The sequence below is a fragment of the Equus asinus genome, chromosome 10, assembly GCF_041296235.1.
Source record: "Equus asinus isolate D_3611 breed Donkey chromosome 10, EquAss-T2T_v2, whole genome shotgun sequence".
In the NCBI taxonomy this organism is placed as follows: domain Eukaryota; kingdom Metazoa; phylum Chordata; class Mammalia; order Perissodactyla; family Equidae; genus Equus; species Equus asinus.
The window spans coordinates 82,268,512-82,294,058 of record NC_091799.1 but is presented as its reverse complement, the minus strand read 5'-3'; the positions used below and the strand labels follow the sequence as shown (position 1 = coordinate 82,294,058).

Sequence of the window (25,547 nt, the reverse complement as noted above, 5' to 3'; positions counted from 1 at the left end):
TTTTTCCCTCAAAGCAATGAACAAAAAAAGCAGAGCTAATAATGAAGGGGTGACACATATATACAATATCTTTAACGGAGCTTCATGTAAAGAAACCTAGAGAGGGATTCCAAATTTGGGTTCAAATTGCAGTTCTACCATTAACTACCAGTATCGATGGGTAAGTATTGGAAAGTGTAAGGTTTTAGAGTCACACAGAACTGGTTTTAAATCCTGACTCTGACAAATTAGTTGGATGAGTTTGAACAAATTACTCAATCTCTTTGAGCCTCAGATGTCTTCTCTGTAAAATGGGACAAGTAAAAATGGATCAGTTATAGTTGCAGCAGGAAAGAAAGGGAACACTCAAATGAGGTAAAAAGGAGAACTTAACGAAGGGACGATTAACAAAAGTGTGGGCAAACTAAGGGACATGAGCAAGCATTGGTGGAGCATCCCAGAGCTGCCAAAGCAAGGAGCCAATAACCGCCTCTACCCTCGTCCCATCCCAATCCCAAATCTGCTGGAAGAAGGGAAGAGGTTACCTGATCTCACAGAATTATAGGTAATGCTGTAGCTATAGGAGAGGGTCTTCAATAGAGGAACATGGCCATGGCTAACATGCAGCCTGACAAGGAAACAGCAAGGAGGGTAAAGGCCACTACCTCTCTCACCTTCCACTCTCTGGTCTCCAGCCTGTGCTTCCCATTGGCAAGGGAGTCTGGTTAGTGAGGGGCACAGAGGTAGCCACCTAGAACACAGAAGGTGAAAAAGAGTGAAAAAGACCTAGCACAAGTCCCTGCCAGTACTTCACAGAATTGTAGAGCTGACGAAGTAAGATAATACACATAAAGGTGCCCAGCACAATGCCTGCCACACAGAAAACACTCGGTACATGGGAATTTCCATTGCACCATAGCTTTGCAGAGCCTTCATTTCACCAAGAGTAAAATGAGGAAGGTGAACTCACAGAGAGCTCCACGGTTCCTGCAAGCTCCAATTTCTACAACTAAGCCCACCTCCTCTTACTTTTATAAAATAGAACCCTCATTTCAAGGAAAGTTTTTCCTTGTGGCTAAACAGAAGTCCTCATTTTTCTGTTTAAGAACATTTGAGAAACCATCCTCCATAGGAGCCCTCTAAACCTAACAGAAAACTTTTCTTTAGAAAATGAGGATTGTGGCAAATATACAGACAATTCAGCAAAGATATCTCAGCTGAAAAATATCGCTCATAAAATATCTTTCCCTATTCCATCAAAGCCTGCCTCTCCCTTAGGAATGCGCTTTGACTCTAAAGCACTAATAGAAGCTGAAGAACACAATGACCGAACCAGAATGACTCATCCTAATTGCATGGTCATTATCTAGAATAAGACAATTGGGTTTATTCTAGTCAAATAATTTGAGACCACAAAATTAAAAGGGAAAGCAGGTCCAAATGTTCTTCGGTAGAATGGAGGGCAGAAGACACAAGGAGAAAAGGAGTAGGTTTTATCCTGAGCTTTGATCAAGAGAGATTTTGCCCCAGTAAAAATCAATTTTTCCCTCCTCTGTATATTTGTACTTAGTTCTTAAACTGTTCTGAATTGTCTCTTGAGACGGATGTTCACTCTCACAGTTTACTACACCAAGCGAGCATGCTCCTTTGCAACTGCTGCTTTCTCTGGGGAATGCTCTCCTCAACACCCCACCCCTGCTACTCCCAAAATATCCACAAATCTAGCTCCCTCACTTCTTCACACCTCTACTCAAACATCAACTTATCAGATAGCTCTTTCCTACCACCTTATCCAAATAGTAGTTCCACCCCCCTCACTCTTTCTCTCTGACCTTAATTTTTCTCCATAGTACTTATTGCCCCAAGACATTATATTATATATATACACATACATATAATTTGTCTGTCTGTACCCATTTAAGTAGTGTGAAATCAGGGACCACAGAACCATGTCTGTTTTGTTCCCTAAAGCCTAAAACGAGCCCCACTAAATAATAATCAGAAAGTATTTGTTCTTGCCTGAAGATATGCAAAGGGTGCCAAGGAAAAAGGATCCTGTGCTTTTGGTTGTAGTATACAAAGTATGACTATAAGAAATGTGATTTATTTTATTTTTAACACACACACCCCCAAACTCACACATCCAAATGTGTATTGTCCTGTTTAAGGTCTTAACTTTGGTAGCTATACATACATGTTACCGCACAAAGGGCACGATCTGCTCACCACAAGAAAAAAGCCAATTGTCAAGAGGCAAGATGGTGGCAGAGAAAAGGCATTTTATTACAGCTTGCTAGCAAGAGGGAAGATGGCCGACTAATGTCCAAAAGAACCACCTTAAGGGGGCACAGAATCTTGAAGCAGTTATATAGGCCAGACGGTTTTAGGGGAGGGGGTTAGGAATGTTGACCCTCTGGTGTATACAGACTAGGAGTCGCCACACCAGATCTTTCAGTTGTCATTGATGATGGCTGATGCGGGGTCGGTGAGCCAAGGAGTCGAAAGAAAGATTTCTTGGACTCTCAAGGTCTGGCAGTGGTGCTCTTTTATTTAGAGAATAGTGTGGAGTAGCCTGGGGACAGGACCCATGGGCAGTGAAGAGCTGCAGGCATGGGGACAGGACCCATGGGCAGTGAAGAGCTGTTGCTGCTGCTGCATGGGGACAGGACCCACGGGCAGTCAGAGCTCCTGCTGCTGCCCTGAGTTGAGGGTTAGGGCTAAATTTATAAGGCATGGGTACGAGACTTATTTTTACTGAAAAAAGAAAAGATGATGTAAAAAGTCATTAAATGATTTCAGTGCAGATCGGGTCTGGTGATTGTGCAGTCATATAACTTTAGATACGAATCTGGTCATATAGATCGGCATGTAGGTGAGGATGCCCCGGGCTTCTCTCCCTGGGGCAGCCCTAATCCATACCATAAAAATCCACCGGGTCATATAGTTTGGCATGTAGGCCAGGTCACCTTGGGCTTCTCTACCTGGGGCAGCCTTAATCCACATCAATGGCTATCAGCATAGATGCTCTGTTTGGGGGTCATCACCTTCCTAAGGATCTCAAAAGAATGCAGTTATTGTCTTATTGCAGCTGAGAGATACATACACAAGCAGGGGTCATAAAATCTACAGAACAGGTGGATCTCCTGGAGGGTGCATATCCAGCTGGGTTAGTTAGTCAGAGGTCATTCAAAGTTACAATATGGTTTCTTTTCTACAGTATGGCTTCCCTTATGTCAACCTTGTGTTGAGTCAGTATTACCTATTCTCATTAAGTTGCCATTACTTAAAATTTGTCAGAGCTCCATGCCACTATGGACATCAGATCAAATTCTTTTGATCAGTCTCAGTTGTAGCAAAAATTCATCCTCTGACGATGGATTTGATTTTCTTAAATAACCTAAAATCACTCAGAGTAACGGATGGCAAGTGAAGTGGACAGGCCGGTTGGGTGATACTAGTTATGATCAAACATTAAAGATGACGATGAAGTAATACGAGCTCAATTTTTCAGAAGCTGGATCTGAATACAATTACTCCAAAAAAGGAGCTACAAACATTTTTACACAGTGGCCATATCATCAGAATAAGTGCACCATCCTTCAGAGTAACCACTCCGAGGGAAAACTGCCATTTTTATTTTTTTTTAAAGATTTTATTTTTTCCTTTTTCTCCCCAAAGCCCCCCAGTACATAGTTGTATATTCTTCGTTGTGGGTCCTTCTAGTTGTAGCATGTGGGACTCTGCCTCAGCGTGGTTTGATGAGCAGTGCCATGTCCGTGCCCAGGATTCGAACCAACGAAACACTGGGCCGCCTGCAGCGGAGCGCACAGACTTAACCACTGGGCCACAGGGCCAGCCCCGGGAAAACTGCCATTTTAATGCAAACATTCTAATTATAATTTCAAGGATCATCTCATTCCCTCCCCTCATAGAGGAGTTTCAGATTTTCTTCCCTAGAGTTAAATGGGAGTTTAAGATAAGCAGTTACCATGAATTTCACTCCCCTTTAACTCTTAGACGACATATTTTAAAGTATACATCCTCACACTGTGTGTTTTCGAATTATGGGACATTATTTTCCTTTTCACTAGAAATCTAAAGCTGTGTCAGGGGACTCATGATTGGGTCCTGCAGTGAGAACTAGCAGAGGCGGGCATGTCCAACAAAATGATCTCTTGTGTTTATAGCAATTCACAGATTACACTTGTAAAATGAACCAAACTTGTAAAATGAACCAAAAAAATGTTTCCTGACCCTACGAAGTTTCTGGGAAATATCAGCAGTTGGTATAAACCAAGGTAAAGTGGGACTCCTCAGCTGGTCACAAACACCTGCCATGTTGCCCACAAAGCCAAGACAAAGCTTTGAAGAGCCCAAAACTTGAAAAGTCCCTGAGCTAATGATATTTGAAATTCTTGGCTTCGTTATTAAATTAAAGCATGGACGTCCAATAATGTTTCCAGCTAATAGACCCATGAGATTAAGTGATCACTTGGTCTTTTTTATTCAAATTTACTATTAAATGCAAACAACTTTTGGTAAGTATGGCCCCTAAAGACATCAAAAAATGTTTTTAAAAAATAGGTCTTTTGGATTTTGTAGCGGGTCAAACAACGCCCCCTCAAAGATTCTAGGCTCTAATCTCTGGAATCTATAAACGCTACCTTATAAGGAAAAAGGGTCTTCATAGATGTGATTAGGGATCTTGAGATGGAGAGATTATTTTAGTGGGCCCAAATGCAATCTCATGTATTGTTACAGGACTGAGCGGATGCATATGTACAAACACACAGAAGAGAAGAAAGCAATGTGACCACGGAGGCAGAAATTGGAGTGACACAGCCACATACCAAGGAATGCCAGCAGCCACCAAAACCCAGAAGAGGCAAGGAACAGATTTTCTCTCAGAGCCTCTGGAGGGAGGGCAGGCCAGTGAACACCTTAATTTCAGCCTAATGAAACTGACTTTGGATTCTGGCCTCCAAAACTGCAAGAGAATAAATTTGTGTTGTTCAAGCCACCCAGTTTGTGGTAATTTGTTACGGGACACTTAGGAAATGAATAGAGATTTCTTCTGCTTTCCTCTCATTTTTCCTTCTCCTTTAAAAAAAAAAAACAGCTTTATTGACATACAATTCACATAACATACAATTCATCCATAAAGTGTACAATTCGATGGTTTTTAGGGTATTCACAGAATTATGCAACCATCACTACAATCAATTTCAGAACATTATCATCACCTCAAAAAAGAAACCCTATACCCATTAGTCACTAGCCATTTCTCTACAACCCCCAGCCCCAAGCAACTACTAATCTCCTTTCTATCTCTATAAATTGGTCGATTCTGGACATTTCATAGAAATAAAATAACACAATATCGGGTTTTATGATTGGCTTATTTCATTTAGCATAATTTTTTCAAGGTTCATCCATGTTGTAGCGTGGATCAGCACTTCATTCCTTTTTATTGCCAAATAAATTCTGCTTTATTCATTTATATATTATTGTCATGATATTCCATTGAATGGCTATATCACACTTCATTTATCCATTCACCAGTCAATGGATTTGGGGTTGTCATTTTTTGGCTATTATGAATAATGCTAATATGAAAATGAATGTACAAGTTTTTGTATGAACATATGTTTTCATTCCTTTTGGGTATATACCTAGGAAGAGATGGCTAGCTATATATTTAACTTTTTGAGGAACTGCCAGATGGTTTTCCAAAGCAATTGTACTATTTTACATTCACACCAACAGTATATGAGAGTTTCCATACCTCTACATTCTCACTAACACTTACAATCTGTGTTTTTCACTATAACCATCCTAGTGTATTACTGTGGATTCATTTGTATTTCCCTGTTGGCTAATCATGTTGACCATCTTTTCACAAGCTTATTGGCATTTGCATACCTTCTTTGGAGAAATGTCTGTTCAGATCCTTTGCCCATTGTTCATCTGTCTTTTTATGGTTGAGTTGTAAGAATTCTTATCTGTTCTAGACCCAAGTCCTTTATCAAATATTTGGCTTGCAAGTATTTTCTCCTCTTCTGTGGGCTGTCTTTTCACTTTCTTAAAGTTATCCTTTAAAGCACAAAAGTTCTGAATTTTGATGAAGTCCAATTTATCTATTTGGAGAACTCACACTACCCAATTTCAAGACCTATTATAAAGCTGAAATAATCAATATGTTACAGTATTTCTGAAAATACAGAAACAGTGCAATGGAAGTGAGAGTCCAGAATTAGACTTACACAAATACAGTCAATCGATTTTTGACAAAAATGCAAAGGCAAATCAATGGAGAGATCATAGTGGTTTGTGTTTTTTTTCAATAAATTGTTCTGAAACAATTGGACATTATATACAAAAATGAACCTTGACCTACACCGTATTTCTTATACAAAACTGACTCAAAATAGATAATATACTTAAATATAAATCATAAAACTATTAAATTTTAGAAGAAAGCATAGGAGAAAATCTTTGTTACCTTGGGTTAGGCAACAAGTCCTTAGATACAAAACCAAAAGCAGAATGCATTTTGAAAAATTGATAAATTGCACTTTATCAAAATTTAAATTTTTTTTTTGTAAAAGACACTATTAAGAGGATGAAAAGACAAGCAACAGACTGGGAGACAATATTTCCAAAATCACATTTCTGACAAAGAACTTACATTTAGAATATATGAAGAACTCAGAAAACTTAACAGTAAGAAAACAATTCAACTTTTAAAAATGGCAAAAAAATTCTGAACAGAAATTTCACCAAAGAAGAAACAGGGATAGAAATATGAATATGAAAAGATGCTCATCATCACTGACCATTAGGGAAATATAAATTAAGGCTGCAATGAGTATGATTATTTACTTATTAGCATAGCTACAATAAAAAAAATCTTACAATACCAATTGTTGACAAGGATGAAGAGCAAACAGAACATTGCCAGTGGGAATGCAAAATGGCACAGCCACTTTGGAGAAGAGGCTGAACTTTAAATATACACTCGCCATATGACCCAGTGATCTCATTCCTGGAATTTACCCAAATGAAATGAAAATCTATGTTCACATACATGAATTTTCATAGCAGAATTACTGATAATTGCTTCAAACTGAAAACAACCCTAATGTCTCTCAACTGGAGAATGAATAAATAAACTGATATATCCATACAATTGAATATTACTCAACAATAAAGAGGAACAAACTATTTATACATACAATAACACAGATGAATCTCAAGTGCAATTTGTTAGGTGGAAGAAGCCAAATTTAAAAATCCTATATGGTTCTATTTATATGCCATTCTGGAAAAGGCACTACTATGGGGATGAAGAACAGATCAGTGGTTGCTGGGAATTAAGAGTTGGGGGAAGGTGTAACTGTAAAGGGTTAGCTCAGGGAATTTAGGGGTAATGACGGAACTGTTCTGTATCTTGATTGCGGTGGTGGTTACACAATTCTAGGCTTTTGTCCGAACTCATAGCACTCTACACACACACACACACACAAAAGGTGAATTTTACTGTATGTAAATAAAAAGTAAATCTTAAAAATTGAGGGGGGAGAGCCAGGGAGATTTGTGAAAATGTCTTTTCTGAAAATGTTTAAGAACTAGAAGGATTATCAGCAGCCCTGAAAGTTTTCGTGAATCCAGTGACCTGCGGAGTTCTCCCATTTAGCTTTTTATGTTGCTTTAAAAGCACCAGTTAATACCAGAGAGATAGCTCTGGTTTTCATTTTATCCATGGAACTAAAGAGGTTGACAGGGCATTGTGAAAGCATATGTTCTTTTGCTTTATCTCAAACAAAGCCTGATGCAACAAAGCAGTTTCCATGGTGATGACACTTTTTATTCAACATCAAAGCAACTAACTATAAAAATGCATAGTTAGAGGATGCAGAAAGTGTACATGCCAGGACTGAACCAGGCCTCCAGGCAAATGATTGGCCACTCAAAAAAAATATTCCTTTATTTTTCTAGGATCAAAGTTAGTCTCTCAATCTTGCTTTTATCTTCCCCATGACAACAGCTCAAAATGTCATGCAGAGGAGAGAGCTCATCCAAAACATCTGGTGGTGAAGGAGTCCCACTACCTATGTCTGAGCAGTGAATGTGTATGCACATTTCCTGCTGGGGGCAGGGAGGAACATTAAAGATGAATAGTTAATGGGTTAATAAGCTCTGCTCTCTTTTCCTCCAAGAGACTGCAAACGAGTCCCATAATCAAAGGACTTGGCATTGGAGAAAAGCTTAGAAACCCTTTAATCCAACTTCCTGTCTCAGAGATGAAAAAAGAGGTGGCCCAGTCAGTGATCATATGGCTGGGACATGGCGGCCAGAGCCAGAACTAAAACCTCAATCTTCTGACCCTTTCTGACCCCTAATATTCTATCCAGGGCCAGCTTCGTGGGCATGTGTCCTGTGAAATTTCATATGCCTCACACTCAGAAGAGCCCCACTCTTGGTTTAATGCTCTGCTATTCCTGTCTTGAAATTCTTAATAATTTTTTAACAAAGGGTCCCGTATTTTCACTTTACACTGGGCCCCACAAATAATATAGCTGATTCTGACCCCACCCTTCCCCTCTCAAAGGTTGTCTCATAGACAGAAAACTTCACATTTCAACCAAAATAAGGAAGAAAAATTCAAGAGATATGGAAATTTAAAATAAAACAAAAACCAAAACAGGCAAAGTTTATAAAGAGAAAAGCTTCTTATACATCCAAGATTAACATCAACCAGCATGGGACTAGAAAATGGCTTCATGGGAAGTAATGAAGAGACGACCTCAACAAGTTTTACTAGAGCTCAACTCAAGCTCCCAGAGAACCATCAGTAGCAGTGATTAAGTGGGAGGGTGGTGGGGCACATTCAACCACGGTGTGTAATTCATGTGAATGCTCTCTTACGTTGTCTCTTATGTTGTCTTCGCATGCTGGAATCAGAGAAAACGTCTTGTCATATGGAAAAAAACCAATCTCTAGAAAAGAGGCCATCAGGAGGTGTTTACATGTTGAAGTATACACATAGATTATTTGCCATTTTGGAATTTGGGGGAGTCTAATTGTTAGAAATGTTACATTGAGGGGGCTGGCCCAGTGGCAGTATGGTTAAGTTTGGCACAGTCTGCTTCAGCAGCCTGGGTTCACAGGTTCAGATCCCAGGTGCAGACCTACACCACTCATCAAGCCATGCTGTGGCAGCAACCCACATGCAAAGAAAGAAAACAGAGGAAGACTAGTACAAATGTTGGCTCAGAACCAATCTTCCCCACCCAAAAAAAGAAGAAAAAAAATTAATGTTACATTGGGCAATAATGCCAATAAGGACATTGGGGAAGCCTAATCTTTTTGTCGATTACTGGTGTTAGTCAGAGGTACTTACATTTGAAAGGAGGTGAAGATTCTCTGATCATTAACTCTTTCTCCCTTTTCTTCAGTAAAAATTATATTTTCAATGAAGCAATATTGGGCAGCAATATTTGGAGCCTTAAAAACAGCAACCCTACTTTAAATTGCAGTGTTATCACTGACAGCAGTACAACTGGCATGTTATATAAATCCCCTAAGCCTCAATTTTTTTACCTGTGGAAAAAGGATCATAAATCTATCTTGCTTAATTTGTTAGCTACGTTGGCTTGCAAAGATTTACTTCCACAAAGTGTGTTCCACAGAAATTAAGTTATAGAGAATAGTAAATAAGATCTGTGGGTCAAATATGTTTAGGAAACAATGGGTTACAACTAATCAAATTGATTTATTTAATGCATAACTTCTCAAAGTTTTTAATATAATAATTTTCCTAGTGAAACAACAAGGGGGAGATGCCACATATAGCATTTCCCAAGTGAATTTGATCAGAAAAAACCTTTTAGGACCATTTTTTGAAACTTGTGTTGCATGGAGCACATTTTCGAGAATATTGAGTTAATTACATAAAGCAAATACTCAATAAATGTTACATAGTTTCATTTATGTTAGTTTCAAGATCTATAAAAAAGCAAAGATCATCCCCTGAAAAACAACACATCATCCCCTGAAAAAAAGAATGTATTTTAAAGTTTTCCTTCACTGTGTTTCAAACTGTTCTCCTCTTGATAACTATGTGCGTTTCTCTCCCCCAGATCATTACTTCTGCGTCCTATTTAATTATATGCTTATTGTTCCATTCTTTTCTGGATTTCCATTTGAGAAGAATCTGCATTATCACTGTGCTCACTTGATCTAGGGGGAATAGCTATGACCAATCCAAATCCTCAGTTCTAATAGCAGCTCTGCAACTAACTGTGAATAAGCCTTTTGTTTTACTTTTTGTAAACTTTTCTAGGCCTACATAAATGAGTGAAATGGAATCGTGCTGAAATAAAATAAAATTTTATAGCCTTCTAGAACTGCAAGAGTTGATAAAAAAAAGACTTCAGAGGCTTCCAGTCCAGTACATAAGGAGCTTGGAAGTCATCACTCTCAGCCACATAAGAAGAAAAAGGCTGAATAAACTGAAAATCAACAGCTTTTCTTAGATCTGTCAGAGAATCAAGATCACACAACAAACCACTGCCCCAAAACTTTGAGAGGCAGACAGGCAGATACAGAGAATCACAACTTAGTGGAGCAGAAACCTCCATAGGTAGATAGGAAAATCTAGATTGTAATTGATGAATTGCTGGAAACTCAGTGTGGACAAGTTTGAGAGTTAAACATTCTGGGGAGGGACAGTCCTAGGGGGGCTCCTACACTTTTGTGAGTAGTCCCTCCATGAACCCTATGAGGTTCTCACAGAGATGACTGGAGGAAAATTCCCTCACGCTTCCATCAGGGGGAGGAAAAAGTAGTCATTTTGAAACAAGCCCAGAGCACTCTGTTCTTAACAAAATGAACTATTTCACCAGAGCATAACAGATCTGGGGGAAGGGAAATACCTAATTCCAGTCCCCTCTAGCCTTTGATGTGGAGGATGGGAACTATAAAACTATAGTCTCTTCTAGTCTTCCTGTCTCATGGAAGTGTGTGTGTATTTGTAGCAGGGAAGGAGGAACACGAGAAACACTTTTAAAAGCCACAGCTCAGGGGCATAGTCTCATGAAAAAAATGACACCTGATCATAGGATTCCTATAGAACGGTTCCCCTGCCCCCATACCTTACCACCACATCAATGGTTCTTTTTACCCAGTATATCATGTCCAACTTTCAACAAAAAAATCACAACACATACTAAAAGGCAAAAAAAAAAAAAACAGTTTAAAGAAACAGGGCAAGCATCAGAACCAGACTCAGATATGGCAGGGATGTTGGAATTATCATTCATACTGTGAATTTAAAATAACTATGATTAATATGCTAAAAGATCAAGAAAATGAGAAGACAAGCCACAGACTTGGAGAAAACATTTGCAAAGTACATATCTGATAAAGGATTGCTATCCAAAATATGTAAAGAATTCTTATCCCATGACTAAGGAATTTATCCCTGGAATACACGGTTGGTTTAACATACACAAAGCAATCAATGTGATATACTACATTAACAGAATGAAACATAAAAACCATATGATCATCTCCACAGAAGCCAAAAAGCATTTGACAAAATTCAACATCTATTCATGATAAAAACTCTCAAAAAAATAGGTATAAAATGAAATTTCCTCAACACAATAAAGGCCATTTATGAAAAGCCCACAGCTAACATCATAATCAATGGGGGAAAAAAATGAAAGCTTTTCCTCTAAGATCCTGTACAAGGCAAGGATGCCCACTCTCACCACTGTTATTCAACATAATACTGGAAGTACAAGCAAAAGCAATCAGATAAGAAAAAGAAATAAAGGGTATCCAGATTAGAAAGGAAGAAGTAAAATTATCTGTTTGAACATGACATGATCTTCTATATAGAAAGCCCTAAAGAATCCACCAAAAAACCTGTTAGAATGAACAAATTCAGTAAATTATGAAAAGATTTTAAAATCCAATTCTATGTGCTCACACACACACACCATAAAGGAAAAGATTTCTTAACATGATTTTATTGCAAAGGGTATAAAAACAGGCATAAGGTGGGAGAAGATATTAGCAACAGACGGCTTTTTATATTTGTAGGAACTCCTACAAAAAAAAAAAAAAGACTATCCAATAGAATAGAAAAAAGAGGGAGGGTACTAGAAACTTGGGCAGGAACATTGTGAAAGAAGAAATCTAAAAGATCAACAAACATATGTTAATGTGTTCAACATCATATCTATTTAGACAAAGATCAGTCAAAACTAGAACAAGATACCACTGTACTGCAATTAAGAAAATTTTTTAAGTCTGAAAATACCATGTGTTGGGTGAGGAAATGGAGCAAATGGAGACTCTCATGCTGTGCTATGGGGAGTGCAGACTGGTACAACCACTTTGGAAAAGCAAGTGGACATTATCTACTAAAACTGAATCTATGCATAGCCTATGATCCAGCAATTCTACTCCTGAATACATTCCCTAGAGACACTCTTGGGTGTTTGCATTAATATGTATAAAATAACATTCCTAGCAGTCTTGTCCTTCACAGTCCAAAACTCGAATTTTGGAAACAACAACGTGTCCATCAAAGCTGAATGAATACATTTTAGTACGTACTTCTAATGAAATAATATATAGCAATAAAAATGAATTAAAAAAAACTATACACATCGAGATGGCTGGCTTTTAAAAACAAAGTATTAAGCAAAAGAAGCAAAGATAACTGCAAGATAAATGTAGCATGAATCCATTTTCACGAAGTTTAAAAATGGTCACTACTAAAATTATTATTTAGCAATGCATACCATTAAAGTAAATGTTTTAGACTATTTAGTTATAAGCAGGAGTCAAAGATTTTTTCTTACATTTTTCACACAAAGGAAAAGATACCTAGAAGCCCATTCAAATATTTATTCTTTGTAGGTATATTTTATAGAAAGGCAATGGTTGGGTAGTCATTTTTAGTCTAGATACACAAAGATGAGAGTCTGGCTAATGGTGGTAGATTTCTGACTGGTAGTCTACTGAGAACCAAATTGACAGAGGAGTAATTAATTTCCCAAACAAAACTTAATCTCATTAAAGTTCATCAGAAAATCGTTCGGGCACTCTATCAGGAATGCTCATCTTTTCCAAGAAAGTGGTTATAAATCACATCACACAGAAAAGTTCTATTCTAGACCAGGCTTGGACAATTATTCTTTCACAGTACATAGTGTACAAGACTAAAGAGAAAAGCAAGAAACATTGCCATAAAATGCAGGACAGTGGTTACCTCGAGGACAGAGCAAGGGGGTGGTGCTTGGGAAGAGACACATAGGACTTGCAGAGCACTGTTGATGTTCTCTCATGTAATTACAATTACACATGTGGTTTTATTTTATCTATTCATTAAACTGTTTTTCATTAAACTGTTATTCCTTAAACTGTTTGAGGTACTTTTCTATATGTGTGCAATATTTCTCAATTTGAAAGAAGGTGATAAAATAAAGGGTAGATGAAAATCTAAGGCTCAGAGTGATTAAGTGATTTGCATATTTCTCACCCACATGAAATATGTTACAGGAGTACCAAACTTTTTATAATAGAGCCAGAGCCTTAGGATAAAGCCGGCATCTCTAGTCCTCCAAAAAGCCTTCAAACTCCTCTCCATCTCATGGTGACTGCTTCCTCCTCTGTTCTCACAGAATTCATTGTTTAGACCTCTCAGTGGCAATTAACTATGAAGAGCCTCACAACCATTCCTGTACTGTTATTTAGCCTTTCACATTTGTATGCTTTGTCTTCCAGTTCACAGCTGGGCACACAGCATCCCCTTGAAGATGCAGCACAGAGACTAACTGTGAATCCCACATCAGAACAGGTCACGTTAAAGCAATAGTCCAGTTTTTATCATCATCATTTCTAAAACACTTTTCTCAAGTCCAGTTCCAAGTGTTGGACATGAAGGGTCATGCCAGAAAACTCTCCTACTCTTTCTACAAACCCAAAGACTGGTGACAATATGATAACACTTGGTATCCAATTACGTGTCAGCTCCTCTAGGGGCTCATAAAGACTTTGAGGCTTAGAAATTGATGACCAACTCCTGTGCAGGACAAAAAAACCCAGTACTTTGGGTAGTAGTCTGATGTAGAGAATACAGTTACCTTATTTGCACTATCCTTGTGAGGAGTGGACTAAATTCTGACCATGAACTGTTTTCCTAATATGAATTTATTTTGCAGTTTCCTTTCAAAGTACAAAGTTCAATCATTCTTTCAACAAATATTTGCTACATATCTACTATGTGCAAATCATCATGCCAAGACATAATGATATGACATCCTGAATTTTCTTTTTTTCTCCCTGCCAAACCTATTCACATTTATTGATAGTCATTATCAAGGCAGAAACACACAATTCATTAATTAGCGAATAGCCCTTCCTTTTGTAACAGGATGTTGTAACCAAAGCAATAAAATATAATAGCTATGACATTCCAGGGTGAAGTGACAGACCAAGAGGCAAATTTTCAAAGGTGGAAGTAAAAAAATAGTTAGAAAACTGGAATCCATTGCTTACATCCAGGGCATAAAAGATGGGGGAAAACAGGGTCAAGGAGAAAGAGTTCCTCAAAAGATGCTGTACTTTCTCCTCCTCCTTTTCCTCCATGAAAGAGATTTGGGAGAAGTACCAGATCCCAAAACAAAATCCAATGAGAGGGACTTCAAGAACATTACTCGGGGAGAATTGCTTAAGAAAATTTCTGTAGAGAAAATTCTTGTTGTTCTATGAGTCCACCCCTTTCCAAGGGGGAGGTGAGTGCCTCCTTCTTGACTCCAGGTAAGAGAGAGACGTCAAAGAGAGCACTCAGAGAATTTATCACTAATCTCCTTCTGTTAGAGAGGAACGCAAGGAACTGGTGTCCGACTCCTGCCTGGAAACTCTAAAAAGCAAGAGAGAGTTTGGCTTGCAGCTCCGGCAATGGGAGAGAAGTTGCCGCTGCATGTACTGTGTTTGCTAAAGCACAGATGAAGGAGAGATTCCTATGAACTAGGTGTGGGACATATACACTTATAATAAAGACAGCAATTTAGGTCTGGTCAAAAAAGAACTACCTGGAAGAAACTGAAGACTAACCCTCAGATTCACTGGCAGTCTACTAATTTGTCTCCCACTCCCTGTCCTTGCCCCCTTAGTGTATTTCACCACAGAAGTCATTGTTTCTGTGAAAACATAAGTCAGATCATGTCACTCGTCTACTCAAAACCTTCCCATGGCTTCCCATGTCACATGGGGTAGAAGCCCAAGCCCTCAGGAGACCTACAAGGTCCTATACGATCAGACTCCATGCCTCCATGCCCTGTCTCCTCCCTTCCCCTCTGCTCTCTGCACTGTAGGCACACTGATCTCCTCAGGGCCACTGCACTTACCAGGCCCTCTGCCTGGAATGCTTCAATGCCTTGGAGTCCTTACTCCAGTCACTGGAGACACAATTTCCACGAAGGCAGAGATTTTGATCTCTTTTGTTTGCTGTTGTGTACACAAGGCCTAGAACAGTGCCTGGCACAGAGTAGTTCCTCAATAAGTATTTGTTAACTGCAGTCATTCAATAAACTGTTTGTGAATGACAATATTTCCTAGCTGCTTGTTCCAAGAGGAGGCCAAAGGGGAAGAGACAGAAAACCCCAGAGGAAGAAGTCACCAAATCCACACATAGGTTGGCTGGAAGCAGTGGGCTTAAGCCTATTTGTTCCTTCCTCTTTCACATGCCCAGTGCACAGATGTCAGTCAGCAATGGTTATGAAAAAAAAAAAAAACATGCTTTTTCCCCTTTGTTTCCCTTTTGTTCTTGTCGTTTAATAAAGAAATCTGCAACTCCATTGTTAGAACATCTTAAATCACCCTCGTTAAGTAGTTATGTAGTCTGCTCAGGCAGCTCTGAGAGGAACCTCCTGGGCTGGGTGAGTACTCAAGCAAGACATGAAATGTTTGCATGGACATAAAACCAAGGGGAAAGCCCCAGGGCACGAATCATGTGGGATTTCAATTTCCCTGATGCTAACTATGATAACTATAATGATATCTAAGTAGTGTTGAGATTACATACTTTTCTTTGACTCCAAAAGTTTCTAGAAACGTGTCCCTACCTTTAAAAATGCTGAGTCCAGAATTCAAGTGTTAGAGGAGGCAAGGTTGCCAGGTGGCTAAGGAGTAAAGAGCAGGAAGACTGCAAGGTTAAAGCGGACTTCTCACCTCCCTTCAGCGTGACTTCTACAGTTTCTTTCAAGATAATCAAGAAACCCCAAGGTTTTAAGGAAAAAGGAGCAAAGAATATTAAGAGTAACTGAATAATATATAAAAAAACAGTATCTCAGATCCAAATAAACTGCTTAAAACACACAGACACACGTGAACGAACATGTGCACACACTCACCAGCCCACACACAAACGTATTCTGGGGGCGCCTCATTCCAATGGGTCACAAGGGAACCACAGCCTTAAACCTCTCAGCCTCTCCCAAATGTCACGACCTGTTAGACACAGGAGTTCATTCACTGTACATGTGCCCCTCTCAACCCATTTCTGCAGTGAGGCCAGCAGAAAATTGAAGGTACAAATGAGTATGCTGGAGGCTTACCCAAAGCCAGGGAAAGTCTCAAGTACAGCTATGGTAAGGTTAGTACTGGTAGCAGCAACAGCAGTAGTAACAGTGGTAGTGTTAGTAGCGATGACCAACACTGTTGAGCATTCACGCAGATAAGTGCTTCTGAAGCATTATGGCATTTGAATCCTCACATTCCCTTAGAGGAGATTATGGGGCTCAAATATTTACTTCATAAGAAACCACTGTCCAGAGTAGTTTTAAATTGTGAGCTCTAACAATTTCGTGAATTAGAGGAATGGAAAAAGATTGAAAAAGTAAATGTCTTTGAAAATACAATTACAAAATTTTTTAATTACTTTAATGAAGTAATAAACCGTCCCTGCATATTGGTGAGAATGAACTGCAAGAATATGCAAGGGCCTCACTGCAAATTGTTAGCAGTGAATTAGGAAAAGGCTACATTGTCCCTGGACACATACTTACCTACACAGTGTAGGCTATTAATAGGTGTTTGATGAACTCATCAATGAGAGAAAAAATAAACGAGTGAATGAACAAACCAAACAACCAGCACTCCTCTTTGTATTCCTGGTTCCCTGAGAAATGTATGACTCTTTATTGCTCTAGAGTAACTTCTCTTGCTGGATCTCCGTCTCTCTCCACATGCAGCAAGCTCTCTAGTGTTTTCTGGATAGTAACAGACACTCTGGAGTCCTTTGATGTTCAGAAACAGCCAGACTTCATCCCTTCCATTCCGTTCCCACTGCCACCATCCTCATTCAATTTCAAATCCATACCACAAAATCATTGCTTTCACCCTAAACTCCAATGCATCTTCCATATTGTCCCAGATTAAGCTTTCTTTTACACCACTTTGCTTACATCATTCTCCTTCTCAAATGGCTCTCCATTGCCTATACAATGTATAGCCTCTCTACCCTGACATTCAAGTCTTTCAACCTACCTACACTTCCTCTGACACTACCCACACTTCCTTTTTTATCCCCTGCTGCTTCTCAACATATACTTTAGATCCAGCCATTTCTGACAGTCTATGATTTCCCAAAACCTTCTGCACTTTCCCTCTGTTAATGTCCTTTATTCATACCATGCCTTTTATCCATAAATGACTCCACTCAGGTTCAGATATGAAAATTCTATTCATTCTTCAGATTCTTGTTCTGGTTTTCCTCCTTCAATATGCATTCCATGATTGACATAGTTGGAGCGATCTCTCCATCCTGTTATCTCCAAAGAAAGCCTCTGAAATCAAAGAATACAACCTTTTGCATAATTACAGAGTCAAATATTATCTAGTTCCATGTTTCATTAACTGTGCTCCAAAGAACAGTGTTTTATGATTCTTCTAAAAACACTGAAACCAAACCAAAAAAAACTAAAAAATAGAGTCTGTGGTCAAACCCTACCCCCCTTCTCTTGGAGATTCACAGCACATGTTAGCAAATCGAAGGCTCTGAGAATGCTCCAGTGAAGAAATGTGACTAATGTCGTTTCATCCAGTGTTTCCCAAACATATTTGACGAAATTTCCAGTTCTCATATATCAATAAACCTTTCTCGGAAAACTAGTTATCCATGGAACACAGTCTAGGAAACACTGAGCTAAAACAATTCCCTCAAGGGAAGAGATGTTGGAAGTGAAGTCTAGAGAAGTGAAGAAACTGAAGAAAGATCATGTGCTAGTTTGTCGAAGAGCCAGTAGCACACCTTAGGTCTCTTGTCTTCCATCCAATGCTCCTTCATTATATCATTATGATCAAATTATATTATAGTATGAAATTGTGGGCTTAGGAATTTTATTTTATACCTTGCCAAACTTCTAAGACATTGAAATCCTCTTGGCAGTAATTTGCTTTGGGAAGAATATATTATAGGCATAAAATAAAGCTATTTTTTTAGTTCAGTAAAGAATCTCCATATATACAAAAAAAAAGAAATTAATCAGGGAAGCTAATATCTGTATAATGTGTCTAAACCGCAAGGATGAGAATTCATACTAACAAGATGAATTTACAGGAATCCAAAATACCCTATGGCCAAGGTGGTTAAGAAAGACAAATTCAGTATCATACTACACAGGTAGGCACAAACATCAAATAAATGAATCCTGCCCAGGGTTCACTATACAGTATTTGTTTCCTTATCATAAGCCTTGAGTAAAAACAAAAACAAAAGCAAAAGTATATGTTTATCTAATGAGATCTCAGCTGGAGTTATCATTTGTGGCAGATACTGTTGATTGCCTATCCAACATCCTCTCCCATTTGTCCTTCCTGATTTGGTCAGAGAGTGGGCAGCCACGTGCTCAGAAAAGGTGAGCTTCTCCTCCATTTCCAAAAGATGAATTATGATTGGTCCCTGCCAATCTTAATCATTCTCACTGCATTTGCCAGTGGGAAATGGGAATATGACCCATTAAAAGTGGGGATATGAACAACACATAAGGAAAGGATATTGGGATTTCTGGAGATTTTTTACTCCCAATAAAATAGAAGGAGGTGAGTTAGGGCGACGTTTCATACCTTCCTGTATTTGTATGCAGTTGTAATGAGGAAGTGGTCTGGAAGCACCTTACCACTTTACCATCCTACGAACAAAAGCTAATAGGTTGAGGCTGGCAGAACAGAAGGTTCTCAGCATGGAAAGGTGCTCTCCCCTCACACAGTACTCCTTGTTTTCTCTCTTCTCTTTACCTTCTATTCCTCCAGACCGCACACTCTGATTCAATCTCTGCCTGCCTTCTCTCTCTCTGTTTCTGCCTTCCCTTCTAGAAATCAATAATTCTTCACAAGTCCACATTGTCACCTCAATGAAAATATCTGAACACTTCAGATCACACATTTGCTACATCTACCAACATTCGCCACTCTTCTCCAACCTCCCAGCTAGAGCTCCCTCTCCTGCCCACATAACTGAACCTTTTGAAAAGAATATTTTGATGAAAAATTCACCATTTTACCCAAGGCCACACGACTTCACGAGCCTCCTTGGTTCACAGAGTATCCTAGATCTCTTTGCATCCACTGAAGTGCTTAACAGGACATTTATTAGTGCTCAATAACTGCTTTTTGATTAATTTATCAAAAAAGTTAGGCCCAAGTAATTTATTCCAATGAGAAGATAAAAGGTCAGGAAAAGACATTTGGTTGATTGAAAGGAACTGCCTAAATTCCACAACATAGAAATAAGTTCTGTGGATGCAAGGGTATTTCAACAACTGAAATGTCGAAAATATGAGGACCTTAGTTATGGCATCTCATATTTGTATAGTGTTTTATGACTTACAAATAGTGTTGTGTCTATTACCTCATCTGAGCATTCCTCATGTGACAAGTCATTTTTAGGTGTAAGAAGTTTGTACAATGACACTGGTAAACAATTTCAGAGACAGCATACGATCAGAGGTCACTCACAAACACATATTTCAATTATAAGTTGATTTGAAGCTTAAAAAAAAAAGAAAGGAAAACGAAACTGTAAAATAAACTCTCCAGAATGGAAGTCAACATATTAGTCTGGTCAGATGTGGGGCACAGTGTTTACTTCTGAATGCTGCATTGTAAAAGGGACACTGTCAAAACAATGTATCCGGACAAAGGCAGCCAAGATGACGTCATTCTCTCAAATGAAGACTGTGAGAATTGGGAATGTTTAGCCTCTAAAAGAAAAAACTTCAGGGACGACATCACAGACATCTTTAAATTCAAAGGCTGTCAAGTGAAAAGGTGGCAAGGTCCTCTCATGCTTCTGATGGCAGAACTAGTACCACAGAGCAGAAGTTAAAAAGACAAAGTGATCGACAGAAGACCAAAAAGGATTTTCTAATACCCGTCTCCACCCTGTTCTCCAACCTTCCAGGCTATTTAACATAATGAAGAAATTTTCTAATAAAGTGGTCTAATAATGGACTGGACTACTTGCAATTTAGAAATATCTAGAGCTTCTGGTGCCCTTCCTCAGGAATTCTGTAAGAGGCATTCCTATATTGGCAGGATGAACCAGATAACCTCTAGCATCCCCAGCACCTAGAACAAACCAGGCATGGAGCAGGAGCCCAATAATATGTGTGATTTAATTAATGACGGAACTATCTAATAGTTGGGTAATTCTGACAGTTTTCCAAACATTTTCACACACATTAGCTCTCTGAGCTTTCTCCAGCAAGCCTGAAGTAGGCTAGGCAGGTTAGTACGCCCACTTTATTTTGTTGCCCTCCCCAAAGAATGCTCCTCAATTAACATTATGGATTTAGGTTTCATCAAAGGTTGTTAAAAGAAAAATCCATCACAAGAATATCTTATGTGAAACCACGATTGAAACCGTCATTGCCCACGATGCTCCTCATGTGAGAAGCAACAGGATAAACCCCCCCTGCAATTAATGTGAGGAAAAAGTGTGCCTTGCCATACTACTTGATCTCCTCTGCCCGTCCTCCCTCCCTCCCTTTCTTCCTTCCTTCTGTTTTTTTTTCCCTAAATAAGATAATGGGGACTCTATAAATAAACATTGTTCCTTTTTTCCCTCAGAAGCTGCCAGAAAGTTGAGTTAACCTATGGTTCTAACTTTGACATCTCAAGTTCCTAACAGAAATCGCTCCAACACTATAACAAATCAGTACTTAACCAACATTTTTTTTGGTAAAGTAGCGGAGGCTTTGGTTTGAAAAAAGAAGTATTACTTGGCAACTTGATACATAAAATAGATAAAAGTACAGCTGTTGAGAACAGAGCTTGGAGCCCTCCTGACTAAGCCTCCCTCAAACATCCCCCACCCAGGGGTCCCCAGATCCCTCAGGCTTCCAGTGCTGGTCATTTGAAAACTACTGCTTTACAGTATTTTTAAAAATTGTTTTAGCTGCCTTGTTTTGTGCATTTTTATTATAAACCACATGGAAACATTTCAGTATTAGGCAGATGAAAAGTGTGTTTATTTCCATAAATGCTTACACATGAGAAAATGGAAACACTCCACTTGAACAATAGGTAGCAAGTGGGTGGAGCCAAGATTATAACCCAAAACTGACTTTCCACTCAAGGAATACCTAGGTTCGAATCTTACCTTCTCACTGTGTAAATTTGAGAAAGTTACTTAACCTCTTTTAGCTACAGTTTAGACACATATAAAAATGGTTACAACAATATCTGTCTTACAACATTGCTTTAAGGATTAAATGAAATAAAGTGTGTAAATAACCCTATACGGTACTTGACACATAATAGATACTTACTATTATCCTATTACTTCTTGACTCCTACCACTCTGCTCTGTCCAATAGGAAATTTAAAGAAAAAAAAAAAAACAGGAGACACTAAGTCTGGAAACTGGAAAGCACAGGGACAACCAGCAGCACTGAAATGCAAAGCAGGGTGAGACTGGCCAAGAGAAGGAGTTAGCCTGGTATTCATCAGGAATGTTGAGAGAAAGGGCAAGCTTTGCTAACAAAAGAAACTGGGTCATCGTAAAAGGTTGAAAATGAGGCACTGACTGAGACTGAAAGAAGTAATTAAAGATTTTGTCACTAACTCAATCACCATTAAACCCAATAGGTAAGGGAAAGTTTTGACTTTCTTGAGCCATGTCCCAGCCATTTTACTTTCAAGGAAACACATTAAATTGCTTGTGCGTGAAGAATTACAACTTTGACAGAACCATTGGGGAAAACATTGAAGAGCATTTATTGGCCCAGCCCAGCAAAACTGTCCTCCAGCTCCTCTGTCAGATCCCACCACGGGAAACCTTTTAAAGCAATGTTTTAGCTCTACCACTGACATCTCCCTACAAACTAATGTGATGTTTGGCATGGAAGGTTGTTTATTTAGGTGTGTGAAGGTTCTGGCTGTTAACTTGGAGAGAAAAGTTATTTCTCTATCTCCCTTCAGAGACCAAGCAGTTATTTGACACAGTGAATACCCACCCGTTACACACAAAAGAGGGGCCAGGCCAGACTTCTGCAAAACTACGTAGGTGACCTTGTCTCTGACACTTCCTTCCCACCTCTTTTGGCTGTGAGCCCCATCACCCACCCCCAGCGGTCCCACTATGAAATCCAGGTATTACCCTGCGCTCTTTTTGCCAGGATTTTGCTATCATCTCATTGTCAGCTGACACCCTTTCTCTCTTTCCCCTACCCTTTCAAGCAGGTTATAGCTGAGAAGGGTTCCCAGAAACATTTGAATTTTAATTGGTAGTTAAGAAGGTTGAAAGATCTTTAGAACTTAAAGGAATGAAACTCAACCTACAGAATTTGAGGTTCCAGGATGGGTCTGAGGGAGACTTTTATAGGTTCACACAAGTTAATCCATCATCCCATTAAAGGGACCATCTACTATCCCTACATTCAAGGCTGACCTGGGAGGAGATAGTCACTTTCCCAGAACACCTAGGAGAAGGAAATTATAATATATATATATAATATATATATAATCTGTTTATACTATATATAGTAAATGCTATATATGTGTAAATATATAGTATATTTATATAAATATATGGCATAAAACAGTATATTTAATATAGTATAAAATAAGTAAAATATTTATTTAAATAAATACATAGTATATTTACAGATAAACAGTATATATACACATATATAGTATTTATAACACAAATATAGCATATACTATGCATGTAATATATACAAACAGATAATGCATATATAGATAGATAGCATATGTAGCACATATACAGAGTATACTATATGTTCAGTGTAAAGAATACATAGATAGAGTATATATATAAATTTCATGCACATCCAAGCCCTGTAAGTTTTTAAAAAATATCTAGGAGATTTATTTTGTAGGTCTCACAACCTCTGCAAATGTTTTCATAATCACATCTTGGCTGGCTGCGGAGTCATTCTGCATCATTAATTAAAGATGTTTTCTGCACTAACAGCTCATTTCCAACAAGAATCTCCCAGAGTAGTGTAGTCAGGCGCCAGGTGACCTCCAGAGAACAGGTTCTTAAATTCCCATAAATGCAGTTGCTAAGGCTGAGTTGCCAGGAACAGCAGGTCACGGACTCCTTGTCTCCCATGATTTTCTTTATCCTGAAGAGTGGAAGATACATACAAGGAACAGACACAGGCCAAATCCCCAGGGAAGATTTCAACATGGACAACAAGTTCACATCATTTAAATCCAGCAAAGTAGACGCTTTGGTGTGGAAAGACCTGGGATGAAATGGAGAGTTGGGAGGAATGCAAGCAAAGACAGAATATGAAGAAGAAAATGTATCAGACACTTAAAAGACCAGAAATATAGAGGTGGAATTCAAATTCTTCATGTGTAACTATCATAAAAAGGTGACAGTGGGCATTTTTAAAAAGCCTTAAAATGGAGACTCTCAGGCCAAAACATCTGTGGAATTGAAAAAAAAGGCCAATAATTCAGAGCCTTATGATTGCCAACATCTCCATTCCTATCCCCCCTCTCCACAGTGCTGGCAACGAGCAATACATTAAAAGGTGTTTAGACTATGCGGACATGTGATTGAATTTTTTTACGCTGCTATAAAAGCCTGCTACACACTGGAACAAAAAGCAAATGCTTTCCTCATATGCAGATCTGTGTGGAACTTTTACATTATTTTCATACCCATCAAAGGATATCCTCGTCTCTCCATGGAGACAGGGAAAGCAATCTATGTCTACAAAAAGTTTTTTGGCCTTTCAGTGTTCCCCTTTCCTTCCAGAAACCACTGGAATCTCACTCAAGACTAGAAAACCTCACAATGGAAAATTAATACAAATGGTCAATCTGTTCAGGACCAAAATGGGATGAAGAAACATGAAAGCCTGGATTATCTGAGAACTGAGCTCTGTGGGATGAGAACAAAGCTGGGTGGAACTAACCAGTTCAAAATAAATGGGGCTACACTTAGTGCTCTGTTTTTCCATCCATCAAACTGGCAGTCGCAGTCACCAGGATAGAAATGAGCATTCATTACCAAACTAGAAAAGAAAGGCAGAGCTTGATGCCACATGCCAGAACTGAGGATCAGGTGCCTTCTAATTTAGTCTGGACTGCAGATGATAAAATGACGACTCTTAAGTAGTTATATAACTGCTTGCTTAAGGTGAAAGGTCACACCTCAGTCTGTAAGTTTGCCAGAAAATACTATTTCTCTTAGAAAAGACAAAAGGGCCAGGTGTAATAATAAATAGTTGCATAAAGTAAATTCAGATTTTGCATTATGCAACTCTACATTATCCTCCAAATTCACTAAATAACTGATAGTTTTTGAAGGATGGAAGTCCAATATAAAGGATCAATGGTAATTTTTTTAATTGCTTTTCTGAGTGCCTGTGAGGTCAAATTGCATGGATAAAAAGTGAGGGAGGACTTGTATTGGTTTGCTGTAATTTGGTTGATTACTTTACTCTTAGAATGGAAATTGGATATAAGGAGGCTCTTACCTGGAGATCTTCTAGAACAAGCAAAGTTTATGGTAGTGATACTTTTTAGGGACTGTTCTGTGTTTTTGAGACTGAGTAACATCCGGAAGAAATGTGAGCTATGGGGGGAAAAATCCTCAAGGGATGTGTGCGTCCTATGATCTGAGTGATTATTAGGATTTAGGTTTATTTTCAAAATGTAATAGCTAGAATTTGTTTTATTGGAGGCTATTGTTGCTCTTCTATATTGCATATTAGATAGGTAGCCCTTGATCAGGACTCTTGCTATCTCAGTTTTTTTTTTTTGGAAGAAGAAAAAATAAAATTATTAGCTATCAGATCTGGAGTAATTCAATAACTGAAGAAAGAAAAAGTACCTAAGAGTTCAAGAAAAAGGTATGTTTGCTCTACTCTCCAGTCAATAAGACATAGATATTTTAGTATCTATGTGGGCAAAAAAGGGAGAAGCCAAGACTATTACTGGTCTTATTCTGGGAATAATTAACATTTTATTAATTCTAACCAGCCAACATAATATCATGTTCCCCA

The 25,547-nt window shown here is 38.6% G+C and overlaps 1 long non-coding RNA gene across 1 annotated transcript in view; it reads right to left on the bottom strand.

Annotated features, from left to right (window-relative positions):
- LOC123289621 (uncharacterized) overlaps positions 1-25,547 on the bottom strand; it is a 151,048-nt gene that overhangs the window by 82,318 nt on the left and 43,183 nt on the right. The gene's annotated exons all lie outside the window — the stretch shown is intronic.